This window comes from Mesocricetus auratus, unplaced genomic scaffold (assembly GCF_017639785.1).
Source record: "Mesocricetus auratus isolate SY011 unplaced genomic scaffold, BCM_Maur_2.0 Super-Scaffold_100013, whole genome shotgun sequence".
Lineage (NCBI taxonomy): Eukaryota > Metazoa > Chordata > Mammalia > Rodentia > Cricetidae > Mesocricetus > Mesocricetus auratus.
This window is the reverse complement of record NW_024429196.1, coordinates 43805688-43830824: the sequence shown is the minus strand read 5'-3', so window position 1 is coordinate 43830824 and position 25137 is coordinate 43805688. Positions and strand designations below refer to the sequence as shown.

The 25137-nt window shown below is 41.2% G+C and overlaps 1 protein-coding gene across 4 annotated transcripts in view; it reads right to left on the bottom strand.

Annotated features, from left to right (window-relative positions):
- The window catches only part of Elmo1 (engulfment and cell motility 1), a 515537-nt gene that overhangs the window by 227553 nt on the left and 262847 nt on the right, over nucleotides 1-25137 (bottom strand). The window lies entirely within an intron of this gene.

Below are 25137 nucleotides of genomic sequence, written 5' to 3'. Positions count from 1 at the left end.
GTCAGAGGAGGAATTCTGTGACTGAACACATCAAGACTTGGCTCACTCCAATAAAGACATAAAGGGAGTCACCCAGACTGTGTGTCATCTTCAACCAGTGACCTTTGGGCCTTGGCTAAATAGAACACACAGAATATGGCACCTAAAGCTTTGATATTTCTCAAGCCTCTATAACCCTCTGACATTCAGGAAGATGTTTTTCTTGGATTGATGGTTTTCATTTGCACTGAGGAGCCTACAAAGACTTTTTCAAGCCGAAACAATATAAATTTACTACTCAAGTGACAGGTCATCACCCGTGTCTTCCAGGCCATCTCTCTTCCTTAGGAACAGCAACCCTATGAAACTTCAACTTCAACATTTTCATGGCTTATTTCCTACTAAAAGTTCCTTATTTTTGCATGGTCTCACTGAACCATGCCTGGGGAACAGTGAAGTGGACCAACCAGAGTACTTCACAGCTAAATCAGTGATTTACTTTTCTTACCAACTTCATTGGATTATAAACCATCTGCACTGAGTGGCACACAACTCTGGGTGTGTCTGCAAAGGCATTTCCAGAAAAGATTACTGGCAGCCAATGTGGTGTCACGAATTTCCACATAGAACCTAAAGAAATATTTTTTTTAAAGTTTCAAACACAAGGCTCCCTAGTCCTGCAGTCTCTCAGGTGGGTTGCAGCTTACAGAGTCTCAGTTCCCTTCCTCTGCCTGTGGGCTTGTGTCAGCCAGTGCCGTGAAGCAGATTTAAGGCTTGACTCATGTGGTTAGAGAAGGCAGTAGGTATGCAGTAAAGCAATCCAGACAGAGAAAAACACCGTTAAAGAGATACAGTAAAAAATGGGTACAGATAGTTATAGAAAAAAACAATTTAAAAATAATAAAGTCTTTAAAGAAAGAGTAAAATAATAAAATAAGCCACATAAGGATGGAAAATACACAGGTCATCTGGATCCTGTATGGCGCTTTGTTGACTTTGAATTTTTTTTAATGCTGATGAGCAAACAGCAGATGCTGAGAAACATTGGATTATGGAAGGGACTACTGATTTAAAACAGCCTATATACTTTAGAGATGTCTTGACTTCAAAATGGAAGTCAAGAAATATGTTGCTCTTGGAGAGAGGATATGCTTTTGTTTCCACAGGAGATGAAAAGCTACGGATTCCTTCAGATTTAATAGAGATCAGATTTGAATGGTGGAGACCTTCTGAAGATCTTGGCCATAGACATGAGGGAAAACTCAAAAACCAAAACAAAACAAAAAGCCCTTCAAGCTAGGCAATGTATATGCAGATCCCTTTGCATGGGAACAGCTCAGAGACTGGATAAGACATGATAAACTTTGTTGGCTACAGAGTCATTGTGACTTTTTACATATCATCCTTTCATATGGCATGAAAAGAGATTTGGTTATAAAATTAACAGATGCCTTTTACCTGTTCACAAACAAAAAATCATCTTTAGCTGACTTGTACATACCATAAATTTCATACTTGTGTTAATGCAGATATATATGTTACTTTTAAATGGTTGTGTTTTCAGAACAAAAGGACCACACACCAACAAAAACAAGTAGCAAAGGAGATCCAGCCTCTCAGAATGTCTCTGTTACAGTTTCCTTAAACGTCTGTATCAAGAACCACTTGAAAGCTGCTAGCTGATATGGCCCAGCCTCACATACTACTCCAGTAAGAACTTCAGATAAGTCCTGTACTTTCCCATCACACACAGACTGGACAACGAATGACACAGTTAGCTCTCCCAGGACTTGACAATTTTCTCAGTGCCTCTAGAGATGCTGTCGTCCTCAGACAACAGGAAGCATTCTAGAGAGCATGGCATCCACAACCCCAAGAGATGGTGTTGGGAGTTTTGGTAATTCAATGGATTGTGAATATTTATCATCATTTAGGTGGGTTCGTTATAAGTTGCTTTTGGTCATGGACAGGACTAAAACTAAACAAAGAAGGTTAGATTCAGGGATCTCTTTCTGAAAGGAAAAGTGGGGATTTAGTATAGAAATGTTTGGATAAAGGAGGGATTGTTGGGTCTACTTTTAAAATAACCAGTATTTTCAGATATTTTACATTAGTATGGATTTTTATATATTGATGCAAATTTAACATTATTTTTGCTAGAACATACTCTATTATGTTTCTACTCTTGTTTAATGTATTGTACTTATGCAGTTCATTAAAAAATATAAAGTTCTAATCCTTGAAAGTTATTAATGATGAACAGAAATGCAAGTTAGTAGTTAGCCATCTATAATAAGCAAACTTATGAACATGTTAGGCATGCTTTCAAGGTCAAACAGAGATATAGTTTAGATAGAAATGTAGTCTTCAAATACTTCAAAGACCTGTAGAATATGGTATTTAAGGTGTTTTAATAACATGAGGCTTTTCATGACAGCGAGACACAGCTGCTCGTGGCATCACTAATCTACTACATAAAAGGATAATGGACATGGAATAAGCTCCATATGGAGTTTTCTTTTAATGTGACCAAGCTAGCCACTGGAGAAGAAACTCCCCTTACCTTGACTGCTGACAGTATGCTGTCCAAACTGGACAAGCAGAACACAAAATAAGGTGACTGCTGAACTTTGCCAAGATAATAACCCAGCCCTACAGAAAATTTTGGAAGGAAAACTCCAACCCAAGGAAGCTAACTACAACCAGAAAAATATAAGCATTAGAGAATCTCTCTCTACCAACAGCCAAAAGAACAAAGGGGTGAAATTCCACACATAATTCCAACAACAACAACCATCGCAAATCGAAGAAGGATGAGCAATCATTGGTCATTAATATCCCTCAATATTAATGGCCTTAACTCACCCATAAAAAGACACAGACTAGCAGATTGGATTCGAAGACAGAATCCTTCCTTCTGCTGCATACAGGAAACACACCTCACCCTCAAAGACAGACATTACCTGAGAATTAAAGGTTGGGAAAAAATTTTTCAATCGAATGGACCCAAGAAACAAGCCGGGGTAGCAATCCTAATATCTAACAAACTAGACTTTAAAATAAAATCAATCAAAAGAGATGAAGGAGGTCATTACATACTCATCACAGGTGAAACCCACCAAGAGGAAGTGTCGATTCTGAACATCTATGCCCCAAATACAAAGGCATCCACATTCGTTAAAAAACATTATTAGAACTTAAATCTCATCTAAAGCCCCACACAGTTATAGTGGGAGATTTCAACACACCACTCTCACCACTAGACAGGAATACCAAACAGAAACTCAACAAAGAAGCAAAAGGGCTAATAGAAGTAATGACCCAACTGGGATTAACAGATATCTATAGAACATTTCATCCACATAAAAAAGAATATACCTTCTTCTCACCACCACATGGAACCTTCTCAAAAATCGACCACATACTTGGCAACATATCAAACCTCAGCAGCTACAAAAAAATTGGAATAACTCCATGCATCTTATCAGACCACCATGCTTTAAAATTAGAATTCAACAACAACACAAATTGCAGAAAACCTAAAAACTCATGGAAATTGAATAATGCTCAACTGCACCATCCCTGGGTCAAAGAGGAAATAAAAAAAGAAATTAAAGACTTCCTCGAATTCAATGAGAATGAAGACACAACATACCCAAACCTATGGGACACTTTGAAAGCAGTGCTACGGGGAAGTTCATAGCGCTAAATGCTCACATGAAGAAACAGGAGAACAGTTATACCAGAGAATTAACATCACAGCTGAAAGCTCTAGAACACAAAGAAGCACACTCCCCCAGGAGGAGTAGACGCCAGGAAATAATCAAATTGAGGGCTGAAATCAATAAAGTAGAAACCAGGAAAACAATACAAAGAATCAACGCAACGAAGAGCTGGTTCTTTGAGAAAATCAACAAGATAGACAAACCTTTGTCCAAACTTACCAAACAGCAGAGAGTGAACACGCAAATTAACAAAATCAGAAATGAAAAGGGGGACATAACAACAGACTCTGAGGAAATCCAGAGAATCATTAGGTCATACTTTGAAAACCTGTACTCCACAAAATTCGAAAATTTAAAGGAAATGGATGACTTCCTGGACAGCTATCAATTGCCAAAACTAAATCAAGAACAGATAAGCAACTTAAATAGACCTATAACCCCTATGGAAATAGAAGCTGTCATCAAAAGTCTCCCAACCAAAAAAAGCCCAGGTCCAGATGGCCTCAGTGCAGAATTCTACCAGAAATTCAAAGAACAGCTTATACCAATTCTTCTCAAAGTGTTCCACACAATAGAAGCAGAAGGGTCTTTGCCAAACTCTTTCTATGAGGCTTCAATAACCTTGATCCCCAAGCCACACAAAGATACAACTAAGAAAGAGAACTTCAGACCAATATCCCTCATGAACATTGATGCAAAAATACTCAATAAAATACTGGCAAATCGGATCCAAGAACACATCAAAACAATCATTCACCACGACCAAGTAGGTTTCATCCCAGGAATGCAGGGATGGTTCAACATACGAAAATCCATCAACGTAATCCACCATATAAACAAGCTGAAAAACAAAAATCACATGATCATCTCACTAGATGCTGAAAAAGCCTTTGACAAAATCCAACACCCCTTCATGATAAAGGTCTTGGAGAGATCTGGGATAACAGGGACATACTTAAACATAATAAAAGCTATATACAGTAAACCAACAGCCAACATCAAACTAAATGGACAGAAACTCAACGCAATTCCTCTAAAATCAGGAACAAAACAAGGCTGTCCACTCTCTCCATACCTTTTCAACATGGTACTTGAAGTTCTAGCTATTGCCATACGACAACAAAGGGGGATCAAGGGGATACAAATTGGGAAGGAAGAGGTCAAACTTTCACTGTTTGCAGACGATATGATAGTTTACATCAGTGACCCAAAGAACTCTACCAGGGAACTCTTACAACTGATTAACACCTTCAGCAAAGTGGCAGGCTACAAGATCAACTCAAGAAAATCAGTAGCCCTACTATATACAGATGATAAAAGGGCTGAAAGAGAAATCAGAGAAACATCACCCTTTACAATTGCCACAAACAACATAAAATACCTTGGGGTAACGCTAACCAAACAAGTGAAAGACCTGTATCGTAAGAACTTTGAATCTTTAAAGAAAGAAATTAAAGAAGCCCTCAGAAAATGGAAAGATCTCCCATGCTCTTGGATAGGTAGGATCAACGTAGTAAAAATGGCAATCCTGCCAAAAGCAATCTACAGATTCAATGCAATCCCCATTAAAATCCCAGCACAGTTCTTCACAGACCTTGAAAGAACAATAATCAATTTTGTATGGAAAAACAAAAGACCCAGGATAGCCAAAACAACCCTGTTCAACAAGGCAACGTCCGGAGGCATCACCATCCCTGACCTCAAGCTCTATTATAGAGCTATAGTCCTGAAAACAGCTTGGTATTGGCACAAAAATAGACAGGTAGACCAATGGAATCGAATTGAAAACCCCGATATTAACCCACACACGTACGAACATCTGATCTTTGACAAAGAAGCTAAAAATATACAATGGAATAAAGAAAGCATCTTCAACAAATGGTGCTGGCATAACTGGAGACTGGCATGTAGAAGAATGCAGATCGATCCATGTCTATCGCCATGCACAAAACTTAAGTCCAAATGGATCAAAGACCTCAACATAAATCCAGCCACACTGAACCTCTTAGAAGAGAAAGTGGGTGGTACCCTTGAACGAATTGGTACAGGAGACAGCTTCCTGAACATAACACCAGTAGCACAGGCAGTAAGATCAACAATTAATAAATGGGACCTACTGAAACTGAGAAGCTTCTGTAAGGCAAAGGACACAGTCAGCAAGACAAAAAGGCAGCCCACAGAATGGGAAAAAATATTCACTAATCCCACATCGGACAGAGGGTTGATCTCCAAAATTTACAAAGAACTCAAGAAGCAAGTCTCCAAAACAGCAAAGGACCCTATTAAAAAGTGGGCTGCAGAACTAAATAGAGAGTTTTCAATAGAGGAGTCTAAAATGGCTGAGAGGCACTTGAGAAAGTGCTCAACATCCTTAGCCATCCGGGAAATGCAAATCAAAGCAACTCTGAGATACCATCTCACTCCTGTCAGAATGGCTAAAATCAAAAACACCAATGACAATTTATGCTGGAGAGGGTGTGGCGAAAGGGGGACACTCCTCCATTGCTGGTGGGAGTGCCAACTGGTTCAGCCACTTTGGAAAGCAGTATGGAGATTCCTCAGAAAAATGGGAATAAACCTACCACAAGACCCAGCAACTGCACTCTTAGGCATATATCCAAAAGATGCCCATTCATATAACAAAGATGTCTGTTCCACTATGTTCATAGCAGCTTTATTTGTAATAGCCAGAACTTGGAAGCAACCTAGATGTCCCTCACCCGAAGAGTGGATAGAGAAAATGTGGTACATCTACACAATGGAGTACTATTCAGCAGAAAAAAATAATGGAATCATGAGATTCGCAGGCAAATGGATGACACTAGAAGAAACCATCCTGAGTGAGGTAACCCAGTCACAAAAAGAGAAACATGGCATGTACTCTCTCATATATGGATTTTAGACATAGATCTGGGGAGTGCCAGCCTACAATCCTATGGCCAGAGAGTCTGGGAAACAGAAACTACATTTAGTGGCTGGTTAAGTACTGAGCTGAACTCAAGAAAGCCAGTATCAGAGAGGGAGGACTGATGATCAAAGGGATTAAGACTGGGCTGGTTTAACCCCCAGAAACAGCTGACCAGACAAAGGTTAACTCTAGAATCCCAGGCATCAGCCTGGGAATCCAGCATGGGACTGATCAAGACCCCCTGAATCTGGGTGTCAGTGAGGAGGCCTAGGTAATCTATTGAGCCTTGGGCAGCAGATCAGTACCCATACCAAGTATACACACGGACTTTGGACTCCCATAGAACAATGTGAGGTGCACTCTCACCCTGAACTCTTGGGAAAGGGTCTAGGCCCTGCCCTATATGAAATGACAGACTATGGACACCCCCATGGAGGGCCTCACCCTCCCTGGGGGAATGAGGGGATAACGGGGGGGGGGGATGCGGGGAGGGCACGGGAGGAGGGGAGGGAAAGGGAGAGGGACCTCGTACTGACTTGTGAAGCAACCTTGTTTCTTATCTAAATTTAAAATGGAAAATAAAAAATATTAATAAAAAAAAAAAAGATAAGATAGTCATTCAAAATTCCTGCTTCACAGAAAAGCCTATCAGATATTCTAGCTTGTAGTAGGTTACTGGGGGTATAGATGTGGGCTATATCTTCCCTTGGATGCCTCCCATATATTTTTCTTATCTTCTTCTTGCCTGCTATAATGCGATCCACTTTGCTTTGCCATATACTCTGACCCAATGCTAGCCTGACACATGTGCCATTATAAGGCAGAATATAAAGACATCTTTCCATCAGCTCTTTCAGTCAGACAGTAAGTAAATCAGTGACAAGAAAAGTATCTAATGTATTAGGGAAAGTTGGCCTACCCATGCTGACAGTGTCTGTGGGGTATGAGTGGAGGAATCACACAGATGCTAGTGACAAAGAAAGTAAAACTAGAGAGAGCCTCTGTGACTCCCAGGTCTCCTATACTTCAAATAGGGGATATTTCCCTGCAGTCAGAGTTTGGTCTCTCAGTCCATCTTCTGAAAATTCTGCTTTTCATAAGAAATTCTCCTGTCTCCTATAGCTAGTTCAAAATGATCTCAATACTTAAACCTAAGGGAACCATTTTTCACATAGATAGAACAAAACCAGAACACATCAGCTCTCCAAAGTAAATAAAGTCCAAAACCATATGTCAACAAAAGCAATAATACTTGAGAAGGCTGATTACTTTATACACACACAGAACCACATTATACATATCTGAAGCTACTGCTGAAACTCTTCTCCTGTAAGGCCAGACTCCTATCCCCTTATTTGCCATTCTTCTTCAGATGCTGGCCTCCCAGGAGCATCTACAAGAATGCTATACAATATGTGTTTCAGTTTCTTCTTTATTATAGTTTGGAGACAGTCGGAGTGTGTGCCCCTTCCCCAAGCCAGACTGTGATGAAAGTTAATCCCCACTGTGAGGGATTAAGACTGGTGTTTAGGGGAGAGGCCTGTGGTGGGTGATCTGGACCACATAGGGTTATCAGGTCATCAGGACAATGCTTATGACTGAATACTGGTAGTTTTATAAACGAGGTGGAAAGAATGGATGAGAAGAAGAAAAGAAACAGGTCAACAGAAAAAACAGACACCAGAGAGGGGTATAGGTGTGTGTGTGTGTGTGTGTGTGTGTGCACGCGCGCGCGCACACACACATGCGCTCACACAAGCTTGTCTGTTGCCATGCTGTATGCCCTGTACACCTCGGGACTCTTGACAACAAGAAGGCCATCACCATACGTGGAGCCTTGGCCTTTTAGTCCCAGAACTGTGAGTCAAAATAAATCTCTTTCCTTTAGACAGTTACTCATCCTCAGACATTTTCTTATAATAGTACATAACAGACTACGGCACCATTCTAGACTATGAACTCTTGGGTGGCAAGGATAATACTTTATTCACTTAATCAGCAATATTAATTGAGCACCTATGAGCTACCTGGAAGATAGCTAGACATCTCCAAGTAAGGAACAAGGTAGAAAACTGCCCTGACTTCACTTTGCATGTACTCTGAGATGCAGAGAAAGATGAAAGCTAGGATGCAGCTCCAATCCACCACACATGCCCTGAAGAGAGAAAATCTGTGAGTCTGTGTCAGCAGGTCAAGATCAAGGATGCTTCCCTGGTTATTGAGAGTCAGAGGAAGATCAAGACCCTGCTGGACCTGAGTCTCTGAGCAGGAAAATATCCCAGGTAGAGGGATCAAGCTCACAGCCCCTTGAGGTGAATAGGTGCACATCACAGACACCTCACTGTCTGTTCTACTGAGTGAAGGGGCCTGGAGCCTTCCGGGCAGCATCTGGAGCTCAGAACCCAAGAAGGCCAGGCTGAAGCAGAGTGGTCATGGAAACCCAGATGTCAGGAGGGGCTCAGGCAAGAGGAGGCAAGAAGGAGAGGGAATCTGAGAGGAGGGAGACAAAGGCTGGCTTATCACTGTACACAAGGCCACTACCAAGGGTGCCATGATGAGGACACCCAGGGTAGGGGTCCTTCCAGACAGGGCCATATCCTTGAGTCCTTGAAGCCCTAGCTCCTGGCCAGGGTACACTGAACAGTGTCCTCAGACCTCATGCCTCATCCCCTACTTCTTTTTAAGAGATTTTTTTCTGGTTCATAGAAGGAATTCCAGGTTGAAGAAGCAGGAAGGGAGAACAGCTGCTTTCCCATCAATCAGAAAGCCTTGTTTCTCTTTTTTAAAAAATTGTATCTGAGACAGCAGATCAGGGAGAAATGTGAATCTCCTGATAATGAGGAAACAAAATGAAGAAAACAGCGAGAAGACAGGACATAAAGCAAAGCCAGAGACAGGTAGTTCACATCCAGCTCCAGGCTCCCAGTGAGCACATTCCCTTGTATTTCACATTAACATTCTATTAACATTTCATGAGTGCATCAATATTTAATGAGGATGTGATCCGCATACACTAGGTAGAATTACTGCAGCCAATAAATGTTCAGGAAACATTTCCAAGGCACAGTTTATTAGCAGGCACTAAATTAAGTAGTAATTTAAGTAATCAATATGTAAATCACTTGGAGAAGCCCTTCTCTTTATTTTTTTTAATGCATTATCTATCTTCTCATATTTACCTGCCCAAAGAAAAACAAGCCTTCATTCCTGATTCTTCCAGTCAAGACAGGCACAGAATTTAAAGTTCCTTGTTGAAGTGTTAAGGTGGAAAAATTTACAGGAATAATTTAGAAATTACTATTTCAACTATTACTAATGAGGTTTTACCATAGTGAGAGGCCCTATGGGGAAATAGCTTTTACTTTTTAAACACACTTTTATAACTATATCCAACTTCAATATTTTGAAACAAGTAGTGTCTACCAGAGCCAGTTAGAGAAGCTCCACTTGGAAATATCAATGTATACTCTTAATCTTTATTTTCTCCTTACTGATAAATTATATTCTGAGACTGTGTCTTAGTTAGGGTTTCTATTGCTATGGTGAAACACCATGGGGAGGGAAGGACTTATTTTGCTTTTTCTTCCTTATTATAGTTTATAATCAAAGAAGTCAGGACAGGAACTCGAACATGACAGGAGATTGCAAGAAGCAGCAGATGCAAAGGCCATGGAGAGGTACTATTTACTGGCTTGTTCCTTGTGACATGCTTCTTACAGAACCAAAGCCCATCAGCCTTGGTTTGATATTACCCACAATAGGCTGGGTCTTCTCTTATCAGTCACTAAGGACATGCCAGCTAGGTATGGTGGCACATGCTTTTGATCCCAGAACTTGGGATTCAGAGGCAGACAAATCTCAAGTTCAAGGCTAGCTAGCCTAATCTATAGGGGGAGTTCCAGCAAGGGCTACACAGAGAAACCCTGTCTAGAAAAAGAAATAAAACCAAACAGGCGTACACTGGAATCTTATGGAGGCACTGTCGCACTTGAAGTTCCTTTCTCTGAGACAACTCTAGCTTCTGTCAAGCTGACTTAAAACTAGCCAGCACAGTGCAATACTCATGAATGCCAGAAGAGGTCAATGGACTCCCTAGAGCTGGAGTTGTAGAAAGCTGTGAGGCACCTAATGTGGGTGCTTGGAACACAACACAGGTCCTCTGCAGTGTTAGCTCCCAATGAATGAAATCTTAAAAATCACTATTATTGACTATCTTAGAATATGTCACATACCAAAAGAAGTCATAACCATCTGTATGTTTTATAAAATAAGAATGCCAGATACCTGTGTGATATTAAATGGACTTTATACAATATATAAGATTTTGTAGTTCACAGATTGTCTTTATTTGTTGTCTATCAAATGATCCCCAACATGTCCACAGGACTGAGGAATGTGTTAACTAATATTGTCCTCTCAAGATTGTTGGGACAGCAACAAGAAAATGTGAGTTCTCACATCATAGCCAGCTTCTGTCCAGCTTGGAGTTCAATTTTTAAAGTGTTAACTGGGTAGGGTAGTACAAACTGCCTGTAATCCCAGCACTCAGGAGCCTTCTCATTCTATTGCACTATGCCTTCTGATCCTTCTGTGGCCCTTGGCCAACATTTATACAACACTTTTACCAGAAACTAAACTAAAATCCTAACAGTAAAACATTACCTCCCCAGTGAGAGGCCTGTGGGGACACATGAAAACAAGTAAGATGCCTTCTTGTTCTTTTAGTGTAAGGGGTCTAGAAGTCTGGTAGTGTTCTTATCAACTTACACTGGAAATACAGGCTAGGAAATTATATGCCTTATGTAAGCAGAAACCCACCCAGAGATACAAGGTGAAACAGCACAAAGATGAGCAAGGAATCCCAGAATGAGTCCCCACATGGTACATTGCTTCTGGCATTGAGATCCTAATACTAATTATGTAAAGCCACCCTGAAACATTCACTCTTAAAACCCTTAATGACATGAAAAAAATCACACAAACTGTAAAACCCATCTTCTGCCTAGAAATGGAAGTGCCTGTTTCATCCCATGATAAATCAAGAAGTAAATTAAAATCCTGACTTGTAGCAATCAGCTTTCACATACCCCAATACAAGGGTCTTTTTGTATTAACAACAGAATCAACAGACATCCTGGAAAATTTTAGGTTATGTCTCAACACAAGATTCCTACAAGGACAGAGAGGAAGCAAATTTGTCTCCTCTTGAAGAGAGTTGGTAGCCAGGCAATAATACTTTTCCTCCCATCTCCACTGAAATGATGACTGGTCCCCAGAAAGCCAGAGAAGAGTACAAGGCAACATCACCAAGGCTGTACAAGAGGCTAATTGTGATCATGACTCTTAAGCAAGTCCGTGGTATTAAACAAACATACCAAAGTCCTAAAAGGATGGTTTTAAGTAGGCAAAACAAGAGTTCGGTAATTATAGAAGGCATTCATAAAAGCCAACACACCACAAGTCAGAATCATTGTCTGCTAGCCCACTAGAATCACATGGCCACCAGATCTGCAGTTGAGGGGAGTGAGGCTTCAGAGAAAATACACCTAACAGGGAAAAAGCCTTAAGAATTCAGGCAAGACAGCAATAAAAGATTGACTTATCTCCCCAGTGTTGTTCTAAGAGCATTGCTCTTATTACCTCCTTTCACTCACAGGATACATAACTAAATTGTGACACCACCTCACTTCACAGATGGAGACACATGCAAGGAGATGTTGTTCAAGTTTTCCAAGGTCACACAGCACAGAAATAGATAGACCCAGCCAGGCACTTAGTTAATCTGACCCAAAACACACATTCTTTGCTAAGGAGTTCTACTAAACGTGAAAGAGGAAATACTAAGCAGCCTTGACTAGGAAAGGGCTTAACACACCAGGAATTATGACCCTGGATGGGAACCATCCCAGGATAACTTCTGACACAATCTACTTCTAACATTGTGCATATTTTCTCATGTAAAAGTGGAGCAGAAATGTCTACCACAGAAACTTATACAGATTAATAGAAAATAAAAATGAGTGAAGACCTTTATGACCCAAGACGTGGATGGTGGCGATCGTGACTCTACTGCTCCAGCAACCACAGGAGCTCATATTCCAGGTGGTTAACATTTGTATTTCTGAAACAGTCTATGGCTCTAGGGCAAAGTGGTCTCAAAAGATAACAGTAAGTAACACACAGCTGCTGTGCACACGATTAACAGCTCTATCGCAAAGTAAGGACTGGGTAGAACAAACACCATCTCTAACTTAGATGATCTCTTCAAATTCTTTCAGCATGTCTTTAAAAAAGTGACTAATAAACTCCAGCACATGCCAGAATCTGCTCATAGCCTGATTTAATACAGGTGCTATTGGGTGCCCAAGAGATTCCAAGCCATTGGGCTTGACTAGAACCCAGGAAAAAACACAAGTCAGAAAAGTAAACAATTAATTTTCTGAGACACTGCTGGGAATAGGGACTATTAGAAGAACATTTAAGAGATTATTTTAACAACTTTTTAGCAGTATAGTCCTAAGGACACAAAACAAAACTTTGCTGAGCCCCAATTTGCTATTTAAAATTTACAAGGCAGCTGTACAGAAATGGAAGTCTATGAATAAAGCCTACAATGTCAGGAGCTGAAACTCAAAAGGTTAGAAACAACCAACATAAGGGTGAGTACAACTGACAGCCAGGATGGAGAATTCCCAGTTCAGAAAGTCTAGGGGTTGTATCTGAGGACGAGAAAATGATGCAGGCCAGGGAAGAAAGAGGAGGAGAATTCATGCGAGGTCAGATTGGTGAAAAAGCAAAAGCAGAAAATACACAAAGGGAACTGAGATAAATAACAATCTGGACAAATGAGAAAAATGGAATAAAGCCTAGTTAATGAGGTAAAATGCATTTAGAATAGAATTAGGCAGTTGCACATACCAAGGCATAATAAAGGCCATAAATATAAAATGGCAAGGAATCGACTGGGTAATGGTGTAGTAATTAAAGCCTGGAGGTTCATAATAGCCCTCGAATTGAACATTAATCAACCAAAAAGAAACGCTCCCTGCACTTTGGTATAGAGCAACAAAAGCCAGACACGTGGAACACATGAAGCAGTCACAATACTCACTGCTGGCCCACCCTGTGAACAAGGCAGAGGTGGGAGGATACATGCAGCAGAGACAGTGGGATACGTGTGTTTGTGTACCCACTGACCCCAATGTCAATGAGGGAAGCCAAGAAATTGACCCTCTTGACTACCTGAAAGCTAGCAGTAGCAGAGGCTTTGCTGTTCTTCCTCCGGAGAACCGGGCTTCCATGCTTTGCCTAGGCCACTGCATGTGTTACTGTGCCCAAGGATGGTTACAGGTTTGTTGAGCATCTGTAGGCATCAGTACAGGTTGGTTACTTTCAAGGAGTGATTTGCTTACTTGATCTTGCACCTATAAAAAACACCTATTTCTAGGCCCTACCTCCAGAACTGTGTTTCATAGATTTTGGTGTGGACCTGGGAATCTGTAATCCTGACAAGTTCCCAGAAGAGACAAGTGATGCTACTTTGGGTCTGTACTTCAGGAATCCCGGCCTTACAACTATTCTTCCTGGGGCTCAGAGTGCGGGGTCAGTAGTGCTTAGTGCTTAGCATGAATGAGATCCTGAACTGGCCCCTTATACCACAAAAAGGAATAATAAGCAAGGTGGTCTAAGCCAATCCCATAAATTTTTCATTAACAATATTCCTAAAGACATGCAAAGCAAAGAGAACAGATGAAAGAATAGTGCATTTGCTTTTTTCTATAACTAATATAAAATACCATTAGGGAATGAAGAGCCCTGGAGAGAGCACGTGAACTGCTGGGACTGGGGAGGATGGAAAATAGCAACTGCTTAAGGCAGTTTGGGGGAAATGGTGATGTCTTGGAGTTAAACAGAGATGGTGAATTTGCAACACTACAAATGCATGACATGCTACTGTTTATTGTAAAATGCCTCATTTTATGGCGTGTGGATTTTACCTCAGTCTTTAAAAAGACTACAAATCAAATGACTGAAAGGCACAAACTCCCATGTGTTCAGCTTATGTGGCCCTCACAAGCCTTTGGAATAGAATTCCCTTTCATAGATGAGGAAAATATTTCTTGGAACAAGCTACCTGAAAGTCACCACTAACCAGATAGGTGACCATAGGTGACAGGTCAGATGAGTCCTACAGAAAGACAAAGGGCAGGAATTGGGTGCTTGGGGGGCAGGGAAGGAAACACACACCTGCTTGTCTCTGTTTTTACAGTTCCTGTGTTCACTGTGTCACAGGCATTCACTATCCCAGGCCCATCAAACTTCCAAGTATTTACAAGTCACTCAGAGCCTGTGGTAAAATGTGTATTTGATTCAGCAGTAGGATTTGAGGCAAGAATTCCTACCAAACTCCCTGGTATTCTGATCCTCAAAGTTCAAGGACTACGTTCTGAAACACAGAGCATGGTTACCTTGGTCTAGCATCTGAATCCCAGCTCCACATCTTGCCACTTCCTGACCATTCATCACTCTTTGATCCATTCGCGAATCGCATTGTCAGCATTTATATTGCATAGCAACTTGCCAGACATAAAAAAAGACAAGCATTGAAGAAACCAGTAGGTTGAAAGTTTCAGCTGATTTTGAAGACAGAGGGTAGGACAGGTCAGACAGACTCACCTCCGCTCTTTGCTGTGACATACTCCCTTAGTTGTTCACATTACTTAGGAGGCAAGGCAGTACCACTTTCTGTAGTAGAGGTGCTTGTGGGATAGAGGGCAAACAGGAAGAGACTCGAGGAGACGGAACAGCAAGTTCAGTCTCAAAGGAGAAGAAAGGCCGCCAGCATCTCTCCTGAGGGGTCTCTATGCCATTCTGAATGAAAGTGAGCACCGGTGTACACAACTGAGAAGTGGGGCCTAACAGAAGGAAGGGCAGCGACTGAGATCCTTTGCGTCTCAGCGAAGTATCAATGACTGCAGGGCAGAACTGTGACGTGTTCATACTACATGACTGAATACGGATGCCTCTTAGGGCCATCACAAGAATGCAAAACGATGGGATTTGTTTTTGTCATTGCTGTCGGATGAAAAGGTAAGCATGACATTTCTAAAACCTGATTTTGTACTGCCACCAGTATGTTGACATTACAGACGTCTTAGAGCTAAAGTACCTTCCAGGATACTGTCGGGAGCATGTTTGGACAGGCTTCCTTTACTAAACGAGTGACTCAGCAGTGAGATGAGTTTCTCTGTAAGTCAGCTCCCACCTCACCTCCCAGCATGGAGGCCTCATTCACAAATCCACTCTGGTTCTGAAGAGGGGATCTGGGGTATGGGAATGGGGGAGGAAACTCTAATTTATCTTCTCCTGGACATTTCAGAAAGCTGTCTTTAAATGGAACATATTTACTAATTCATACATAAAACAACAATGCCTACACTAGACAGGTTACTGACTAAAACCCAGTTAAACAGTTCAGCCATAAGCTGTTCAACCTCAAGTACCTGAACTTAAAGGAATGAGAAAAGGAATCTTTTGTCCTATGAAATCTAGCTTTTAAAATGGATTTCATCTTATTACATCTTCTCCTAGTCAACAGGGATAAAGATTTTAGTTAGGTATCAGCTTGTCCTCTCCATATTCAATGACACAAGTGAGTGTTGTCTTCAGGAATGGGACATTGTCATCAATAGCCTTGGGAATAGCCTGTGATGCTTGAAGGGTTCCATAGTGGCCTCTTTGCCAACAAGTCAACAAGATGTAACTCATTCCCATCCACAAAGGTTTTACTTGGTGGCAAAAGATATCTACTTGGGGCATTGTCTCCTTCATTACATAGTGATTCCATTTAATTTCCTTCCATATATGTATATATATTTAGGAAGCTTCTATAGTAGTAGGCTTCCATATGGTTTTTCATCTTATCCTGACAAGAATTCTAAAGCTTGTATATTTTTGCTGAAGAATGGACCCTTGTTACAGTAGTTCACTCCTATAGAAGTCAGGCTAGATATGGACCCCCTCCTATAGAAATCACATTAAACCCCCACACACTTCCCCTTAGATATAACTGAAATTACAATTCCTCATTAAATCTTTCCACAACTCCTGCCTCTAAAACTCTACAATTCATTATATTTCTTTTTCTAGAGTATTACTCATATTTTGCCCCCAGTTGGGAAGACACTATATGTCTTAGCTTTCCTGGTAGGATCAAGGCCTTCACAGGGCTATCTTACCTGTGAATTCCTCACAGCAGCAGAGTAGACACTTACTAATATAGTTACTATACAAGTGAGTGGGCAATAGAGAAAACAGTTCCAGCCTCTGGTGGGGCTAGCTGTGCATGGAACCAGCAGCCCTGTTATTCACAAGGAACTCTACTACACTTGATTTCTACATGATCTCCTGTAACTTGCATTTCTGTATGTTCACTGTACTTAATCACAGTGACATATGGCCATCTTCCTATTCTCTACCTTCCACAGTCCCCTTTCTCTTTCATCTGTGGAGTGTGTCTCCAACCTTACTTTTCATCATGAGTAAGGGCTCTGTGGTCACTTAGCAGAGCACATATCCACAGACTGGGTCCTAATCCTCAGGAAAATATTCTTGGAAGCTATTAGTACTGACTGCCTGTGCCCATTGTACTCCAAGGGGCAATGTCTCCATGTAGAAGAAGGACTTCACAAGCAGATCCTAACCTAACCAAAGCCTACACTGCAGAGGCCTGTTCATGAGCTCAACCTTCTTTGTGCATTGTAAAGAGATAAACATTTATATAAGGTTGGAATGTGTGGAAATGTCCTAGCTGTGAGTTTCTGGAAAATACTTGGCCAGTATTCGCTGTAAACACTGAGTGGGAAGCAGAACAAGACATGAAATTATGGGGAGGCAACTCCCACTCCAAGGAGGTGTTTCCAACACGTCCCACCTGCTGCCTCCACAGTAGCACCCAACCACCCACAAAAGATACTAGGAGAATCACAGTGTAGTCACAATCTGTACAAGGACACTCAGATATTGATCCCACCAGGCAGTGAAGAATGTAAAACTCACTTGTTTCCTAGGAGAAGATGCTCCGTGGGCTTTCCTGCCCCTCTACACTCACTGGAGAGCATTTTTGTATCATGAACCCTATTCTAGCTGGAAATCATCCATATACCCACCCATTCTGCTTTCCTGGCCTGAAGACTGTCCTTTGGAGTGAAGAGTGAAAACATTCAAGAAATCCTTAAAGAACTGGCTAGTGGGGTGATTTTTTTCCTAACTCCTCTATAAAGAATGAGAATGTCTGAAGACCTATTTGGAGGGGAAGAGAGTGCAGTACACCAAGGCAATGGATATCTGTGGCCTTCTAAGGAAGCAACTCCAGCCACTCAAATGCCATCAGGAAAGACCCCAGTATCTTCAATCTGGCATCACAGAGAGGCAATTTGCTTTTGGTTCCTGAGAAGCCCACAAAATTAAGAGTGTAGATATTGAGATACTAAGGAAGGTAAATATCTCACACTCATACTCCAAAATGGCTTCGATTTTTTCATATCCTTTCTTTAAAGACTCAACAAAAATAAATACATCTTTAAAAAAGAGGAAAACTCTAATGTAGTTAAGAGGTCATGCCTGATGTGCACCTGTTTATACAGCACTGGATACATACAGGATTTAGTGTTTCCCACAAGCCTGAGTTCAAGTCCTGCCTTTACCAACATTCCTCAAATGTGCACCTCACCAGAGCCTAATGATAGCATCCTGCCACAATAGCTACATATTGCTTAATGCCTTGCCATTCAAACCTCAGCCACATGACAGTCTAATCTGCTCATCAAGGCATATTCCTTTTTCCCTGCATGTGCAAGGGTCCTGTGGTACAAGAGCACCACAATTATAAAACTAAAATATCAGCCAGGCCACTTTGTTATGGTTGGGAATAGCAAATGTATAGACAGATGCTCTGAGGGTTAATCACACCTGCCAGCTTGGCCAGAATCCACTAAGCCACTAAGCATATCAGGGTGGGATTTTCTTAAGTTAACTGAAGTGGAAATATCTATCCTAAATCTGGGCAGCATCCTCCAGTGACAGTCTAGACAAGGACCAAGGGAAACACATTTGTTCTTTGCCTTCTGCTCTTGGTGTCTTGCTGGTAAGTTCATCTACTCTGCTGTTACTACTTCATCCCTTCACTGGTCAGAACCCAGCATCTCTGGGATCCATATTTGCAATGAATATCAGCAGCTTTCCAGGAATTCTCCAGTCCCTCAGCAGCAGACTGGGGCTGTTCAGGCATCCAGCTTCATGGACTTGGCAATTGCCAAGTTTTCAGCCTCTCCAGAGTGAATCAGCCATTGCTGGACTACATAGCTAGTACTGTGTAAGCGTAAGCCAATCTATATCCCTCCCTTTTACTATTTATTCCCTCCCTTTTACTATTTATTTATTCTATTGGCTGTCCTCTAGAAAACCCTAACTAATACAGGTATAAGTGGCATTACAGGGCCCTAGATTCTAAGGGCCCTTGCTACAGAAGAGCATATGATAAACTAGCTAAACTGAAGTTAGATACTAGCACCATTTTATCTGTAACTAAAATTGTTTGAATATGTTTTAAAATATATGAAAATACTACCCACAATTTATGATTTTATACAAAATTTTACAATCTTGTGTTGTATCAATGCAGGACAAAATTTGATAAAAATTAAGGCCAATGTAAAAGTAAAATTACCTGGCAATGTCATGCACTTCTAGTTATAATAGGTCTATTACAGTTCCTAGGGTAGGGAGTTATTTTTAACTAATATAATGGGATTTGGGGTACTGTTACCACCTAGATTTTGTAACACCAACACAAAAGAACTTCTGATCTGTCAGGCAGGTTGCTGACACTGACTGGCCCAGTATTCCATGGTCACATGAATACAAATTCAAAAATGGAAGTCAGCAGTGAGTCACCCAAGTATGAGTGCCAGGATATCTGGGGAAAGGCCATCTTGCAGCACGCCAATACAACTCTCTCTTTGGTCCCCATGCTAAGATAGATACAGGCCAAAAGGGCAGGTGCAACCAGGGAGAGTACAACTCCAGACAGAAAACCCAATTCCTTCCTGAGGGCAAATCTCAGCAGGAGGCATGACACTGGAATTTTTTGAGAGGGCCCTGGCACTGATTTGATTCTGGCACTCACTAATAAACAAGAGTTCAGTTCCCTGCTCTGGGCTGCAATGGTGACTGGCAGCTGAGATCCTCTCTACAGTCCCTCATGGGGATTCAAGGTTCATGAGGGCCACCAGTAAATAAAATGAACAATAAATACCAAGAAAGAGGGGTGGGGAACCACCAGACTTGTAGAAAAACGAAGGAAGAAGAGTGGACAGAAAGCAAAGGAATGGAGTTTCTATGTAATTTCCTGGCAGCAGAGGAAGCTAGGGAGTGAGCTACATGTCTAACTAGTGCACAGATGCAGAAGAGACAAAGCCAGAAGAGTGCCCAAAGGCACACTAAGGACAGAAAGCATGTTACAGAGTGAACTGTGCCTCTCCATTCATATCTAACGGTCTGAAGACTGTCTCAGCACACAGCTTCATTTGGAGAAAAGACTAGTAAACAAGCAATTGAGGGATGATGGCATCAGTGTGGGATGTTAGTCCTAGTGTTCTTACATGAACCAACTCTGGGATGTACTAGGCAAAGAGACAACATGAGGGAAACTATATGCCAGTGACAGAGAGGGCCCTCAAGGGAAACTAACCCTGCTGATACCTTGATCCTATACTTCCAACCTTCAGAGCTGTAAGGAATGGAATTTCTGCTGTTTGTCACCCAGACTGTGATTATTTATTTATGTGTACTCCAACTGATGAATACAAAGAACCAATGGCTGGAGTTGAATGGGATAGAAGTAGAGGACACAAAGGCAGGACCACAGAATTTTGCTGCATAGCAACTTTTTCCTGTCCAAATGTCCCCTCTTAGAGGCAGGAGGGAAGACTCAGGAAGTAAGCAAACCTAACAAGTCTGGGAAAGTTGAAAGACAAGGATCTGACACCCACTATAACAGAAGGGAACAACTGCAGGGAAAGGGGACTCTGACCTGTCCAGATGTCTCCAAGCTGCACTGACAGCTCCAGGAGGCAGCTTCCATGAGTCATTACCCATGTTGGGATGAGTTTATGATGACATAGTTGTTTTTGAGTCATCTGTGCTCCTGTAAATAACCCCTCTCCCATACTCCTGTAAATAACTCCAACCTCACTGGTTCACCACATTGGACTTTAGTGTAATCTATGCTGGTGTCAGTTCCCCACCTTGGTTGAGTAGACATTTGTGTTATACTCCCCAAGGAAAGGCCAGATATAAGTAGCACCAGTGGGTGTTCTAGATTGAACTTTGCATTAGAAGGGAACTACTAAGGGCTGTGAGCATGGCAGGAATGTTTTGGCTAAGCTAAGAAGGCTCTCACTGATCTTATGTTGACAGCAGACAAGGGGAGGAAAACTGAAAGCAGTTATAACCTAGAGAGAGGCTTCCAGAGAGACTCCATGTAGCTACTGGGAAGATAAGGCCATGTAGAATTATATAGATTAATAGTTATGGGTGAATAATTAAGAGAGAGCTAGTCGGTAAGAAGTCTATGCCATCAAACAGTTTATAATTAATATAAGTCTATGTGGGTTTACTCAGGGCTAAATGGCTATGGTCTACAAGAATAAACTACTGAGTTGTTATAGGACTGTAGGAGCTGTTACAGAACTATAGGAGTTTTACAGGACTATAGTAGTGACAGGACTGCAGGAGTTGTCACAGGACTGTAAGAGTTGTTATAGGAATGCAGGCATTGTTACAGGACTGCAGGCATTGTTACAGGACTGCAGGGGAGAGACTTGGCATGATGCAATTATTTCAGCAGTAGTGGTGTGTGTGTGTGTGTGTGTGTGTGTGTGTGTGTGTGTAAAAGTAGGCTAAGCTGTTTGAAGGTAAAGCCAATGGGCCTTGCTGGTGATGTTCAGCTAACAGTCCTTATTTCAATAAAGAATAACCTTGAGACAGAGATTTTCAAGTCACTGGGAATGTAGAGTAAAGCAAAGCATATTCACTTCCATGACACAAGTCCCAAAGAGGTTTAGCTAATACAAAATCCTGAAGGAGTAAGAACAACTTCTACAATTTCATTGTAGAAAAAAAAAGAAGAAAATTAAAACCAAAGAAAGGAACAAAAGCAGGAGTAGAAATCTACAAAACTGAAAATAAACACAATAGAGAAACATCAAGGAAATTAAGTTGACTCTTCGTTACAGTCAGGAACAATTATAACATACTAACTAACCTAAGGGAAAAGGAGACAAAACAAATTACAGGCATTGAAAGTGAAAAAAAAAAAAGAGCCAATGCTGTAGAATCTATGGACTTGGTAACAGACTCTCAGGGATAGCTCCACTCTCACACAGTGATGATACAAAGTAAAGGACTAATTCCTTGAATGGCACATGTACCAAAACAGATTGTCTGAGTACTTCCAGGTTTGTTAAAAGAATTGAATCAGCCGGGCGGTGGTGGCGCACGCCTTTAATCCCAGCACTCAGGAGGCAGAGGCAGGCAGATCTCTGTGAGTTTGAGGCCGGGCTAGACCGACAGCCTCCAAAACAATATAGAGAAACCCTGTCTCGTAAAACAAAACAACAACAACAACAACAAAAAATTGAATCAACAATTAATAGCCTCCCTAACCACAAAGCATCAGGCACAGACAGTTTCATTGGTGAATTCTCTCAAACAGCTAAGGAAGGATATGAACTGATTCCCTACAATTTATTCCAGAGGAAAGAAACAAAGGATTCCTTCTTAAACTCACCCTAATACCAAAACCAAAAGCATGACAAAGAAGGGGAATTGCAGACTTACAATTCTTTTTAACATAGATGCAAGATTTATCCACAAATATTTAACATGGAGATCTGGGAACTTAATGTTCACAGAGACAGCTGTGTATTCATAGTGGTTTTATTCATAATAATCCAAACTACAAATTAATCATGTTTGTCAATGAGCAAACAGTAAGACAAACTGTGTCATATGGATCCATTGAACATATGGACAATCAGATTGAACTTCCTTGCTACTGACAACCTGCACTCTTTAGAGAAATGTGCCCAGTGCAGAAATCTAGCCCCACCCTAAATGCTCATGACTCCATCTCCATGACATTCTTTAAAATCACAAAGTCACAGATATGGAGAACATGATGGTGATTGCCACAATAAAAAAAGCATGGCAGGGGGAAGAAGTGGGTGGCTAAAACAGTACGACGGGGGGGGGGGGGAAATAGCTCATCACTCCTGACTTTGGTGATGGTGTTAATTATACGCAAAGTGCATATTGTGCAATGTATAGCACAATGGTACTATATCAATAAAGGAGCTACAAAACATGAAGTAGAATCTAACTGTGAATAAAAAGAACTAAGCATCATAATTAATTGAAAATCAATTGGTACAAATCATAGTATTAGCAAGCTCAAGATATATTGATGCCAATAAATACAAAAAAAGCATTGAACAATATACAACACTCGTCCATGACAAAACTCTAATGAAATTAAAAACAGAAGGAAATTTTAGCAATCTCATAAAGAACAGCTGACATCATATTCAAAGGTGGGATACCCACAACTTTGTTCTTAAAATTAGATACAATATTTCCCCACCATTCCTATTAGTATTTTACTGGTAGTCTAGGTAATGAAATAAGGTAATACAAAGAAAAACTGCTACATGTTAGGAAGGAACAAGCAATCTTGCTGCATTTGTTCACAGATGACATGATTTCTCAAAGAAAAACTTCCTGCAACTGCTAAGCAATTCCAGCATGGCAACAGGATAGTATTTCTTCTACAGACTTACAACTTTTCTCAATTGTAAAAGCCATCAATGAAAAATAACAAACTGTCATGAAGGCCTGTAACCCTCCTATCCCTCTATGAAGACTTTCCCTCTCCAAGGAATATGCAGGAGTGTGCTTTTACTCTCTGAGCTCCTGCACTGCAGCTACAATACAGAGCAGCAACGGGTGCCAGGCAGAAGGAAGAAGCTGCAACGCTCAGGATAGCTCTGCCCTGGCCACCACACAGATGGACATACATTTGAAGGAAGTGGCTTCATAATTATAACAGAAAGAAGAAGCAGGGCTTGTTGTAAAGAAGGGATCTAATAAAACTTTAGCTAACTCACCAAGTAAAAAAAATAAAGCAGATAAGCTAGAGTCAATATGGAGAACAGGTGTGCAAAAATAAGAACTGAATTGGGCTTGTGGCAGAAAAACCACAGCAGCCCCTGAGAAGCAGAAGCTAATGACAACAGGGTCATAAGTGTTGCTTGCCACATCATTATAAACCTTCTCTAGCTTATAATTCACAATGGACCTAGGTTTGTAATGTGCCAACAACACACAGTCATCATAGGGTGTTGCTTCACTGGTAGTAGGTCTTACATTGTGTACATTTTACCTTTCCTTCTCCTAGAGCATACTTGAAATTTGCTGTCATTTTATATAGTTTTGTATCAAGTCTAAATCTTCCTCTTTAGGCTAAAAGGGGAATTGTAGTGAGATATTCACACACACACCCACCTGTAACGCTGACCACATCCATTTGGTTGTGGTGACAGGTGTGGACATGACTGATTAAAATGACTGAATTGGGGCTAGGAAGCCCCTTCTTCAGGTTGCAGAGAGCTTTCGGGTGGCAGGGTCTGCATGCTCGAAGCGGGAGCCTGCAACCATTATTCGTTTCCTCTGTAAGTTATTTTCTCCTAAGAAAGTTCACTTCATCTTACTGGTCAAGCATCCTGATTTCTACATGGCAAATGCATGCAAACACCATGCCAGCCCTTTCCAGTGCTTCAAAGTGAATCAGAAGACTCCGCATAAAGCTGAGTGAAAAACTTTGAATCTATATCCCAGCTTGGTCTGGAGCCAAGAAAGACTAAACCAGGGACATACCCATGTTCAAACAGAAGTACTGCCATTTCAGACACTGAGGAGGCAACAGGAAGGCAGATGCAATAGCAGGTGGCAGGTGGCTTAGAGACAGCACAGATCCATTGCACCCAGCAGAACATCCCTGTGTGTCTGCCCTTCATCCCCAAGGACCAGTCCTCTGAAACAAGACAGGCCCATGCTTAACAATGATCTCATACTAAGGACTGAAGCATTCCATTCAAATCTTTGGCTTTCGAAGTCAGATTTTGTGCTTCCTAGCCCAATTAGTAAATCTAATCACATGCATTCACACTCTCAAGGGGTCCCGATTGTTTGGCAGTAATAGCTTGCATATTCACAATCAACGAAATTAATGCTGCTATTTTTAAAGCATGAATTAAAAAAACTGCGCATAAAAACAAGCCTCTGAGCCATGGACCTTGGTCAGAGTAAGAAGGAAAATAAGAAAATAAGAGGCAGGAATAAAGTATTTATGTGAATTAATAGACAAAGAATCATTTTAAAAGTCACTTGCAAGGCTCTGCTAAGGGG